This window comes from Oreochromis aureus, linkage group 3 (genome assembly GCF_013358895.1).
Source record: "Oreochromis aureus strain Israel breed Guangdong linkage group 3, ZZ_aureus, whole genome shotgun sequence".
In the NCBI taxonomy this organism is placed as follows: Eukaryota; Metazoa; Chordata; class Actinopteri; order Cichliformes; family Cichlidae; genus Oreochromis; species Oreochromis aureus.
In genome coordinates this window covers 70,599,764-70,608,767 of record NC_052944.1, presented here as the reverse complement: position 1 = coordinate 70,608,767, position 9,004 = coordinate 70,599,764, and positions in this window count along the sequence as shown.

Sequence of the window (9,004 nt, the reverse complement as noted above, 5' to 3'; positions counted from 1 at the left end):
CTGCATGAGACCTGTTACCCCTTGTAGCAAGTCCAGCCGGGACCTCTGTCCATGGTGCTGGAAATGGCCTTCCCGTCTGCAACTCAAGTGGGGTGAATCCTGTGGACTTATTGACAGCACATCTTATGGTCATTAGAGCAATTTGTAAAGCTGAAACCCAGTTTAACCCAGTCGCTGCGCAGACTTTAGATAACTTGTTTTTCAAATTTAAGTTCATTCTTTCTACCTTCCCTTGAGATTGAGGATGGCACACTGTTCCAAACCTGTGCTTTACTCCTAACATCTTCTCTACTTCCTCCAGGTCTCGATTTTTAAAGTGGGTTCCATTATCTGATCTAATGCGCTTTGGAAACCCATGCCTGGGGATATAATGATTGATTAAGCACTTAATCACGCTTTTGGCGTCTTCTTTACGAGTAGCCCAAGCTTCGGGCCATCCTGTTAAAGCATCTACACACAATAACAAATATCTTACTCCCCCTGGGCCCACATCAATCATGTCAGTAAAATCAATCACAATTTCTTCTCCTGGCCTTTCCGGCAGGAGAAACTTACCTGGTTGTGGTTTTACCACTGGTTTTGGGTTATGTGCTCCACAAATTAGACATGTTCGAGCTTTCTCCTTTATCATGGCCGTTAGATCTGGGTGCCACCAATGACACAAATTTCTCTCCATTTGTGCCACTCCCACGTGGGCAAGGCCATGAGACTCAGTTATCTTCTGTCTGGCCAGTTCGTTGGTTAGTACTGGTCGTCCATCAACTCCTCTCCAAAGACCACCCTCTTTTTGGGCTCTGTTAAGGTTCAAAAATATTGAGAGAGGGATCTAAAAATAACACAGATCCAGCCTGGTGTACTTAGACGGCATTTTAATGAATACACATGTGTGAGTCCGACCGCTATGCAGATTTCAGCTTCGAACTGAACTTACAATCATCAAACAAAGGTCTTATAGGATAGGACAACAAAGCATACGTCACTCCAAAACCACAATGACTTTTAACATAGAACATCATCTTCGCGTCGACGGCAGATGCTTCCTGTCTCCATCCTCGCTGTCGCACCATGAGCGCCTCCTTCTCTCCCCGAACATCAGGTGCACTTCCTGTAACAGACTACCACGTACGCCTCGACTTTGCAGTTATAAACTCTTACCTAAATGAGTCTATCTGTGTGTGTGTGCACGTGCGGGGGCGCGTGCGTGCTGTGTACTGCGTACGTGTCGTGACCTCTCTATTTGTGTCTGTGTGTGTGTGTATGTCTCGTCTGTCTGTGCGCAGATGCTCTCTGAACCTTAGTTGACCTCAACTCAAGCAACCAGGCTAAAGCCATCCTGTGTGTAATGATCTTAACTTCTCTTTAACTTACAGTTAAACTCTGGTTTCAGTTTCACTTCTGCAAAAGCATGCAACTTCAAAAGCCTATAACTTCCTGTCAGCCTGCAGTCAGCTTCTCACCCACTGAAGTCTGAACTTCAGTGTAAGAATATAAAACATTCAAAAGCCTTAAAATTATAGATTCAACTCAACAGTTCGAAGTGGTTATAACTGGACTTGTAATAAAGACTGATATAATACCAATATATTTGAACATCTGAATGCCTCTGAATGCAACATCACTATTAACATGAAACGGTAATGATGATTATCAAAATAGCAGCAAATAATAGCAGTAAAATATTTCTATTCTCAATAGCTCCTTTGCTCTGCCACACCTCTTTCTCCTCCAGAGAAGCTTCCTCTTGGGCCTGTCTGGCCTCCTCCAACATATTGATGCCTGCCTCCTGTTAAGATTCATTTTGAGGAGAGAGAAAGGTGTGAGGACGGAATAACACACCCTGAGCCTGTCGGGTGGAGTCAACGATTTAATGACACACGTGCAGAGAGATGAGCACTGCACAGTATCACAGTATCACATCTCTGGCCAAAAGACTTCAAAATACAGTTTTATATGCATCAGAGTATATTTTGTGACGCCTCCTCATTGCGTCAGTACATCAGTTTCAAAACCACAAATGTTCTATTTGACAACTTGTGACACAATTAAAAGGACACTGGCTTCCATCTTCTCCCCGGTGGTTTCCCGCAAGCCAGCTCAGTTCTCGCATAGTGCACCTGCTTCTTCATCAAACAGTCACTCATGCAGGCACAATTTTGCAGCCACACGCTGATTAAACTTTCACCTACAACTGAACCTCTCTAACCGTATGTGGGTGTATGTGTGTGTGTGTGTATGTCTATGCAACCACAGGGTGTGCATATGCTCTCTGCACCTTAGTTGACCTCGGCCTAGGCAACCAGGCTAAGGCCATCCTGTGTGGTGATCTTAACTTCTATGTAAAATATATAAAACAAATGTTTCAATCTAATACCACTACTTAAAACTTAATCAAAGCTTAATCAGAGATACAAAATGCATAATAAAATGACAAAACAACTCAGACTCTGCTTTCAGTTTCACTTCTGCAAGCCTTGCAGAAGTGTTTCCTGTCTCCTTTTGGCACAGAGTATATTTCCTGTCCCTGCAGCTCAGCAATTTAAAGTGATTCTTACTAGACCTGTACTAAAGGCTAATATATTTACACCTATGAATGCAGTATCAATACTTCAATAAATGTGTCAATGCAAAGGCTTGCTATATGATTATGATGCAACAGTAATGACAGTAATAACAGTAATAACAAAATAATAAAAATAGAATTAATAAAAATAAAATAATAAATGGAAATAATAAAAATAACAAAAAATAATACTTCCTTCCCAACACTCCTCTTCAGCAGTTACCTGCACCATTTGCTGTCGTCCTTTATATCCTGCTGCTTCCTTTGCGGCTTCATCCGCTCTCTGATTTCCTTTTGCAACCATAGTGTTTGCCTGAGAATGTCCTTTACATTTAATGATGCTCACCTCACTTGGGTCATGCAGGGCTCTCTCCAGTTCCTCCATCTCCTTCCTATGACAAATTGGAGTATTTGTTGCTGTTCGGAAGCCTGCTCTCTTCCACTGCTGGAGTTCCACATGAGCTGCTCCAAAAGCATAGGCTGAATCAGTATAAATGTTCACTCTTTTGTCTTTGGCTAATCTCAAAGCCCTACTCAGTGCAATGACTTCTGCTCTCTGAGCAGACTGTCGTCCCTCAATTTTCCCTGCTTCTTTTACCTCAAATTCAGTTCCTTGTTTGCAGACTATAGCATACCCTGCTTTCAATCCTTCTTCATCACGATGACAGCAGCCATCTGTGAACCAATCCTCAGCTCCAGGAATAGGTTCTGCTTTCAAATCTTCCCTGACCTTCCCCTCAACTTCTGCTTTCCTAGCACAATCATGAGGTTCTCCTGCTGCCATTAAATCTGCCATATTGATTCCTTCATGTGTAAATGTCAGATTTGGAGCATCTAGAACTTCACTCAATCTCTGTTGTGCTAATGATGTCACAGTGAACGCCTGCGAGTTCACATAGGCCGCCACACTGTGTGTCGTCAGAACCTTTAGTGGGTGTTCTCTCACTACATGTGCTGTTTTCTGTATTATTTTGGCAACCCCTGCTGCATACTGTGTGCATGTAGGATGCCTTGCTTCCGTTGGACTTAACCTTATGCTGACATACATAAGTACCTGTCTTCCTCCCTCTTTTTTCTGAAACAACACACCATTTATTATTCCAAGTGTTTCAGAAATATCCAAGTAAAATGGCTCATCATAGTTAGGTGTAGCCAAATCTGAGGCTCTTGACAAGTCTTGTTTTAATGAAATGAACGCGGCTTCAGTGTCAAGCGTCCATGGCAGTTCAGCTTTAAGGTTTCAAATGCCCACTTGTTTAATCAAATCCCTTAAGGGAGCCGTCCTTCCTGCATAGTTTGGAATGAACTGTCTACTATAGCCCGTTAGGCCAAGAAAGGAAAGAAGTTCTTTCACCGTTCTTGGTTTTGGGTGTGTCAAAATTTGGTCTCTGTGTGGATTCATTAGTCCCAATGATTTATGGGCTATTACATGGCCCAGAAATGTGACTTCTGGTAGGACCAACTGTAGTTTTTCTTTACTTACTTTGAAGCCGCATTCAGACAGTCTTCTGAGCACTGTGAGTGATGCTGCTGTACAAGCCGCCACTGAAGGAGCCACGATCAGTAAGTCATCTACGTACTGTATTAGTGTACACCCTTCAGGCAACTGACAAGGTGACAGGGCTTCTTTGAGCACCTGATTGAAAATGCCTGGGGACAGGGCAAAGCCTTGTGGCAAGCGTGTGTATCTAAACTGGCGGCCTCTGTATGTGAATGAGAAAATATCTCTAAGTGAATGATGTAATGGGAGGCAAAAGAATGCGTTTGCTAGATCAATGCATGTGAACCACTTTTGGTCACAGGTAATTTCAGTTAACGCCGTGTATGGATTAGGTACCGGCGCAGTATGGCGTTAATGAGTCTTAGATCATGCGCCATACGGTACTTCCCTGTCCCCTGTTTCTCCACCGGCAAAATTGGTGTGTTCCAAAGGGATTGCGAGGGCTCAAGCACTCCTGCTTTCAACAACCCTTCAATCGTCTCAGCGATCCCTTCTTCTGCTTCAGGTTTGTGTCTGTACTGTGGTCGTGAGATTGGCACGTCTGACTTCAGCTGAAACAAAACTGGCGAACATGTGGCTAGGCCGACATCAGTGGGTCCTGTAGACCACAGTGTGTCAGTTCTGCTACTGCGTCTGGATGATCAGTTCTTTCACTACCATGTGTTCTTGATACTTGTTGGTGCTCTAATATCACGGCGTCACTGGACACACATGTGATACGATATGTTTTACATTTTGGTGCATAACTAACAACCGTTGCTACCCCTTCGGGCCCCACGTAGATGTTTTGTGTTTGGACGTTCCAAGTCTGACCCTCAAGTTCAGACTGGAAGGCTTCTCGGTAGACATCATCATCGTCCCTATCATGAAAGAGAGTGACATGGAATGGATCTCTAGGCGAGGAGTACACCGCGAGACTCATAATCCAGGGTCTCCACTGTTGATATTGTCCAAGAATGCCTTCTTCTACCAAGCGCCCCCAGTAAATGTCAGCAGGGGGTGGTTCAGAGCTTTGCATCAAGTATTGATTCTTTGAGTTTGTTTCCAGGCAAGGAAGCGACATTCCACTTGGCAAAGTCACCAGTAATCCATCTTGAGAACACATAATTGTGGCTCCCAATTTGATGAGTAAGTCTCGGCCCATCAAATTCACGGGCACTTGTGGGGAAATCACATATTGATGCCTCAAAGTTTGTTTGCCCAGCTCGGTCAGAGCTGGGTCTGTCAGTGGCAGAGTCATCGGTACCCCGGAAAAACCAACCACACTAACAGTGTGGTCAGAGATGGTTGCACTATTTGGTGTCGTTCTCAAAGTTGAGTACGTTGCTCCAGTGTCCACCAGGAAGGGCAATTCTGCCCCTTCCACTGTTATTGACAGCATGGGATCTGCCATTCCCCTGCTGCATGGTTTCTGTGGGCTCCATCAGTACTGGTCCTCCCTGCTCCAGTCTCCCATTGGATATTGTGAGCGTGGCGCAGCGCTTGGATTGGGCGCTTGATGTCTGTCTTGGTAGCCGCCTCTGCCTCTCTGAGGCCCCCATGCCTGGTAATCTCTTTGTTCATAGCCTTGGGGCCACTCATGGCAGTCTCGGGCCCAGTGCCCCTCTCTCCCACATTGGTAGCAGACATTCCATGAGGTTACTCTGGGATCTCCCGAACCACGAGCTCTCGGCTCCCCCCGCCAGAATCCACGACCACATCCTCTCTGCGGATGGTTAGCCCCCCAATTTCTGCCTGTATGTCTTTGCCTTGGTATTTCATGGTCACCAGGATAAGAACCGGGAGCACGCTCTGGTTGCTCGGGCGCTGGATCAGCCTGGGGCTGAACTACCATCATAGGTTTACTAGCCTCTTTCTCTTTTTTCCTAGCGTTATTCTTCTCACGAGCTTCACCCAACTGTAATCTTAGCAGTTGTGCCTGTGCTTCTTCTAACTCCTTCTTTTGTCTGTGAAGGTTCTCAGTCATCCAGGTCATCGTAGTCAAAGGAGTTTGCAAAGAAAAGCGTCTGGACTTCTTTGAGTTGCTTGAAGACGTTTCACCTCTCATGCGAGAAGCTTCTTCAGTTCTAAGGTCAAATGGCCGAGAGTCCCAGATTTAAACCCAGTGGGAGTATCCCCCCAAAGAGGGACAAAGGACCCCCTGGTGATCCTCTAATCACATGAGCCAAGGTGTGAAAGCGGGTGTGGTACCTAATCAGCCAGGGTTTCGGGTGAGCTCATTGTGAAACCTGGCCCCACCCTATCATGTGAATTCCTGAGGTCAGATGGCCCAGGATGTGAGTGGACGTTAAGGCGTCTGGGGAGGGATCTCAAAACTGGATTATAGATGGCAGACAGTTGGTGTCGTAAACCACCGCCTCTGTTCAAAGATGGTCGCTCACAGTGGACATAGATGGCCTCTTTCACTCCTCTTTCAAACCATCTGTCCTCTCTGTCCAAAATGTGAATTTTGGCATCCTCGAAAGAGTGTCCTTTATCCTTAAGATGCAGATGGACTGCTGAGTCTTGTCCTGTGGAGGTGGCTCTTCTATGTTGTGCCATGCGCTTGTGAAGTGGCTGTTTGGTCTCTCCAATGTAGAGGTCTGGGCATTCCTCGCTGCACTGTACAGCATACACCACGTTGTTAAGTCTGTGTTTTGGAGTTTTGTCTTTCGGGTGAACCAGTTTCTGTCTGAGTGTGTTGCTGGGTCTGAAGTACACTGGGATGTCGTGCTTGGAGAAAACTCTCCTGAGTTTCTGATGATACACCGGCTACATAGGGGATGACAACGTTGTTGCGTCTGTCTTTCTTATCCTCCCTCGCTGGTGTCTGATCTTCTTTTCTGTGCCTCTTTGCTGACTTTATGAACGCCCAGTTAGGATAACCACATGTTTTGAGGGCTTCCTTTACGTGTGTGTGTTCCTTCTTTTTTCCCTCAGGCTTAGAGGGAACAAGTTCTGCCCGGTGGTGTAGGGTCCTAATTACTCCAAGTTTGTGTTCCAGAGGGTGATGGGAGTCAAAGAGGAGGTACTGGTCCGTGTGTGTGGGCTTCCGGTAAAGTTCGATGTTGAGGTTGCCATTCTCTTCAATGTGCACGGCGCAGTCCAGGAAAGGCAAACAGTTATCCTTTGTGTCTTCCCTGGTGAACTTGATGTTTTTATCCACAGCGTTAATGTGCGCAGTGAAGGATTCCACTTCTTGTGTCTTGATTTTGACCCAGGTGTCATCTACATATCTGTACCAGTGGCTGGGTGCTCTTCCTTTGAACGAGCCAAGGGCCTTCCTTTCCACTTCCTCCATGTAAAGGTTGGCTACAATAGGTGACACGGGGGAGCCCATGGCACAGCCATGTTTTTGTCTGTAGAAGCCTTCATTGTATTTGAAGTATGTTGTGGTGAGGCAGAGGTCTAACAGTGTGCAAATCTGGTCGGGTGTGAAGTTGGTCCTGTCTTCCAAGGAGCTGTCTTCTTGTAGTCGTTTTCTGACAGTCTCCACTGTCTCCGTGGTGGGTATGCAAGTGAAGAGAGAGACTACATCAAAGGACACCATGGTTTCATCTGGATCCAGGGTAAGTTTCTGGACCTTGTCGGTGAAGTCGGTGGAGTTCTTGATGTGGTGTGGGGTGTTCCCCACGAGAGGTGCAAGGATGGTAGCAAGGTGTTTCGCAATGTTGTAAGTAGCTGAGTTTATGCTACTGACTATGGGTCTGAGTGGGACCCCTTCCTTGTGGATCTTAGGAAGTCCATAAATGCAGGGTATGGCATCCCCTGGATAAAGGCGGTGATATGTGAGGCGGTCAATGATTTTGTCCTTTTCAAGGTCTTGAAGGCAAGCTATAACTTTCTTTTTGTAGCTGCTTGTGGGGTCTCGTTTTAAAGCTTCGTAGGTGTTGTTGTCACTGAGGAGAGTAGTGATCTTTGTGTGGTAATCTGTTGTGTTTAGGACCACGGTGCACCTTCCCTTATCCGCTGGTAATATAGTGATGTTGTGGTCTTTGCTCAGAGAAGCAACGGCCTTCTTTTCTTGTAATGTAAGGTTAGACGGAGGGACTTTGGCACTGGAGAGGGTGGCTGAGACTTTCATCCTGATTTGCTCTGCTTCTGTCTGTGATAATTTGTTAATCCGTATGGCGGTTTCTGTGGCTGTGATGAGGTCCACTATGGGCAACTGTTGCGGAGAAATGGCGAAATTGAGTCCTTTGGCTAAAACCCTCTTTTCAGGTTCAGTGAGATTCCGGTCTGAAAAGTTCTTTACCCATTTCTCCCGACTGTCTTCAGGTGTGTTTTCTTCTCTGAGTTCAGACTGAACCCACACAACTCAGGTTACCATCTTGAAAGAGAACAATGTGATATGTAAAAAATGTGTACTTGATACTAGAATATAATAACAAATTGTTAAACAAAGATAACATGTAGTATTTAAGTGACCAATTAGTGTTGGATTAAAGTGAGAAAATTATGAAAGAATAAAATATTCCAAGACCTCAAATTACTTCAACAAAACATGTATCATTCACATTTTATCAACACAAAATTCATAGGTTTATTGAAAGCGAATAACTTGTGTTAATTTAACGCAATTTTTTCATTTGCTGCCAAAGCAAAGCATCTGTGTGCAACAAATGTCCACCATTGAATTAAGTAAATCTAACATGCTCTTTTTTTCAGTGCAGGCCACTTTGAGGGCCTACTGCTCGGCCTTACTTTGTCGCAGAGACATCATTTAAACTTTATATGGGTCACAAGACTTTGGACTTTCTTTTTTTTTTACCAAATCCACGTTGTGATGTCTTTTACGGTTGTTTCACAAGAGCAGTTTAAGTTTTAGGAAAATTGAGATTGTTCACTGAATGTTTGCGCCACTGTCAACTACCATAAAAACAAGAGTGTGGAGAATAATTTGAAAAATTTGTCTTTCTCTTCCTCTCCCACCCAAACTGTTTGCCCTACATCTATAATTTATA